Source organism: Belonocnema kinseyi, chromosome 8 (assembly GCF_010883055.1).
Source record: "Belonocnema kinseyi isolate 2016_QV_RU_SX_M_011 chromosome 8, B_treatae_v1, whole genome shotgun sequence".
NCBI lineage: Eukaryota > Metazoa > Arthropoda > Insecta > Hymenoptera > Cynipidae > Belonocnema > Belonocnema kinseyi.
The window spans coordinates 65,754,740-65,758,917 of record NC_046664.1 but is presented as its reverse complement, the minus strand read 5'-3'; positions in this window follow the sequence as shown (position 1 = coordinate 65,758,917).

The window sequence follows — 4,178 nt, the reverse complement described above, 5'->3', positions numbered from 1 at the left end:
AGATGTCGATGAAAATACTCAATTTTTTTACGTTTAGATTTCTTTTAAAACTACCGAGACGATCCTCGGGCAAAGGAAAATGATTTTAAACTAATGTGAATGAATTTTTGCCTTCTCGTGAAAAACCTCGTGTTTGTGTTTTGCGCCCCGCGGAATACTCGCGGCTTTGGTCGTTTATGTCCCAAAGGATCCAAAGCGAACAGAAACCCGGAAATCAACCCGATACCCAACTGTCCAGTCAGGCTGAAGATGAAAGATGAACTGATTTTTTGAGGAAGCTTTCCTGCTTGCGGGGGCTGCGTATGCCCCTCCTCTCTCAAGTTACCCCCAACAAGGCCCAAGACGCCGGGGTAGGGATCCTTGAAAACTTGGAGTCAGAGGTTCAAACGGGTCCCACCAGGGCTGGTGGGAGGTGCAGAGAGGTAACGTCACTGACGGTTATTTTCGAAATTGGAAAGTTTAGCTGGCCCAAGGTTGCAGCTTGCTTCAATCCTTTTATGGATGTAATAAATGAAGGCCTGGATTAGTGCTCGGTTATAACCGAGACCGTCTCAAGGGACTGCCAATTTTCAATCTGGCAAACAAATGCTGGTGCCGATGTTGCTTGTTTGTTCGAACCTCTGCTGTAAACTTCTTAAAATTAAGAGTGTTAAGGCACACAGACTCCCGAAAATAGGAGAGCTAACTCAAAAGGTTTCGGCTAGGGTATTCATTCCGGATATTTATTTAAAGCTGATCGACTGGATTTCTTTTCAACCTGGCTATCATCCCTGGAATTATGGAAGGACAGTACTAAATTAAATGCTAAATTATGACTAAGGAAACAGATACATCTGAAAAACTTAAGATAAAATGCGAAAATCCTTAGACTAAATATTTAAGGTAGACCTGAGATCAAATACCTCTAGTCTCTTCTCGCGAGGTATAATAAAAATAAAGAGGGTGTGAGGTCAAAAAGAAATTCTTTAAAAATCTCTCGGACGTTACAAAAAAATTTTAATTTATTAAAAAAATTATTAATTAATAATTAATTTAAAATTTTAATTTTTTTAAAAATTCAATCAATTTTTTAAATTTTGAAAAGTCGAATTTTTTAAAGCTGCATTGTTAACAGTAGAATATTTATCAGTAGAATTTTCAGCAGTTAAATTCACAACTCTGAAAAATTGAGAAAGGACTTTGGGGCCGTTCACATATCACGTAATGCGCCAGAGGGGGGATTTGTTACGGAATGTTAGAAGGGGGGGGGGTCATCAACTGCGTTACGTAACGTCGATTTGATGATTTTATGCGATAATCGATTCAAATTTTAGTGCGGCTTTTATTAGGTTTATGTTGGCAATGAGTTGTGTTAATATTCGCAGCGCTGCTTATGTCCCTTTTTTATTTTGTTTCTTGTGCAATAATAAATAAATATATTATAACCTAATCATTCTGAGTTGAAAATTATTAATGTAGAAAACATCAGACAGTAATATTTGAATATTCTATGAGTGATAAGAGGATGCACACTATTTCAAACGCTGTAAAATAGCAAAATCAAGATTTGTTACGTCAACGGGGGGGGGGGGCGTTTTGTTACGTTGCGATACAACCGGCGAGGGGGGTTCCAAAATTGGTTGAAAATTGCATTACGTAATATGTGAACGGCCCCTTTTCAACTGCTGTAAATTGAAAAAAAAAGAAAAAATTGAATTGTTCAATTTTAAAAATGAACAGCTAAATTTTCAGCAGTTCAATTTTCAACCCTGACAAATGCTAAGTGTTAATGATTCAACTGTAGGTAATTAAATTTTGCTTTTATTTTCTGCAGTTGAATTTTGAACAATTGAATTTTGAACCGTAGAATTTTCAGTAGTTAAATTTTCAACTCTAAAAAATTGAAAAATTAATTTTTCAACTATTCAAAACTTATCTTCTGAAAATTCAACTTTTAAAAATTCAACTGTAGAGATTTCAAAAAATTGGAGATTGTACTTTTTAATGTTAAAAATGAATAGTTAAATTTTCAAGAGCTACAAATTCAATTAAAACTTCTTTTTAGTTTTGGGTAGTTGAATTTTTCACGGCTCAAATCTGAAAATTAATGAAAATTGGAAATTGAACTTTTAAGAATTGAAAATTTAATTTTTAAGAATTAAACAAAATGGAAATAATTTTAAAATTCAATTCGTAACGATTGAAAATTAACAGTTGTGTTTTCAAAAGATAAAAATTAAAGAATATTAAAAAATGAATTTAAGCTCTTTAAAATTCAACTGCTAATTTTCCACCGCTTTTAATAGTTGAATATTTAGCTGTTGAAAATTAAATATAATTACATTTTCAACAGTTAAATTTTCTAAATGTTGAGTTTTTACCTGTTAAAAATGATAAGAAATTGAATTTTCAACTGACAAAAATGAAAACTATGTAAGAAAATTGTAGAAAATTAATAATTAATTTTTAAGCTCTTAGAAATATAACTGTTGAAAATCTAATTGCTAAAACTTGTACTATTAAAAATTTCCCCTACTGAAATTCAAACTTGTAAAAAATTAATGAAAACTGAAAATTATAAAAAAAGAAGAATTTTGTGGGTTGAATTTTTAACTGTTGAAAACTAAATATTGGATTTTCTAGAATTGAAAATTTATTTTTGAATTTTCTTTCATTTTCAGTTGTTAAAAATTCAATATGGAAATTTAAATTTTCTTCTTTCTTGAACAGTTGAAGTTTTAATAGTTGAATTTTCAATTTTCTTCCATTTTCAAATCCTGAAAATTTAAGAAAAATTAATTTTCTACTAATATTAATTCAATTCCTGAAAATTGAACAAAACTGAAAATTCTACTGCTGAAAAATGAAGCAGACTATTCCATATTTGAAATTAAAATGTTAAAAATTTTTATCTTTTATATTTTCAATGATTTTCTTTATTTTTTAAAATTTTCAATAGTAAAAAATTCTACGTTTGAAAATTCGAAACATTGAAAATTCAACTGCTAAAAATTAACTTTAAAATTCAACTTTTGAAAATGATAGAAAATTAAAAAATGAATTTTTAACTGCTGAAAATTGAAGAAAATCGAATTTTCAATTGAAAAAAAATTCAACTTGTGAAAAGTCAACTTTTAAAAATTTTTAAAAAATTGAAAATTCAACTGTTTAAAATTGACCAAAATTGAAGAAAAGTGAAAATTTAATTTTTAACTGTTAAAAATGTGCAGTTGAATTTTCAAGAGCTAAAACTTAAAAATGCAATCTACTGCCGAGATGTAAATAAAATTTAAAATTTAATTTTTAACAGTGCAAAATTCAACTTTTAAAAATTAAAGAAAATGGAATTTTTAAATGTATGGTGTTCTGCTGTTAAAAATTCAAGAATATTTAAAATTTAATTGGTAAGAATTTCAAATTTTCAATAATTTTCTTTATTTTTCTTAAGTTTCAAATATGTTAGTTAAAACAAAAATTTTAATAAAGAACGAGAATAATGTTTTGGCAAATTAATCGTCATCCAATAGACTCTCACTGGGGAAAATATAAGATTAAAAAAAAAATCTTATCCCTTATCACCTTCTTGTTAGAGTGAAAGGTAAAATAATCCATCTTAAATTCAAAGAAAGGAATACCTTTTTTCACAAATTTTAATTTCTAAATTCTAATAATTCTTAAATCAATTCAAATAGTTCTTCAAACAAGCGCGTAAATAACAGCGAATGAAGCTGCCCGTGACACGTATGCGCATTGTGCTTAGCGAGCAAGTCGCGCTAATTTTCAAACAATGTTAAGTTTTTCTAGCGTATGTAACAATGGTAAGAATAAAAAAATGCATTGTTATACATGATGCTTTATCGATTGCACCCATTGGAAATAAGCCTAAAATATTTTTAATTTCAAATGATAAAATCATCGAATTGTTTAAAATTTGGTTTTTTTCTTTTCATTTATTTGATTCAAAAACTACCGCCACTGTTCATAACCTAAAAAAATGTCAAAATGCATAAAGTAATTTACTAAATTTCAATGGGTATGTTCCGATTTGAGCAGTTGAGAGTTATTTAAAGTTTCAAAGTTGGCAATGCCAATGTATAAGCATAGGCTGCCGGTGCGCAATGATGCCTATGCTTACACATGGCATTGCCAACTTTGAAACTTTAAAAAACTCTCATATACTCAAATCGGAACATACCCAA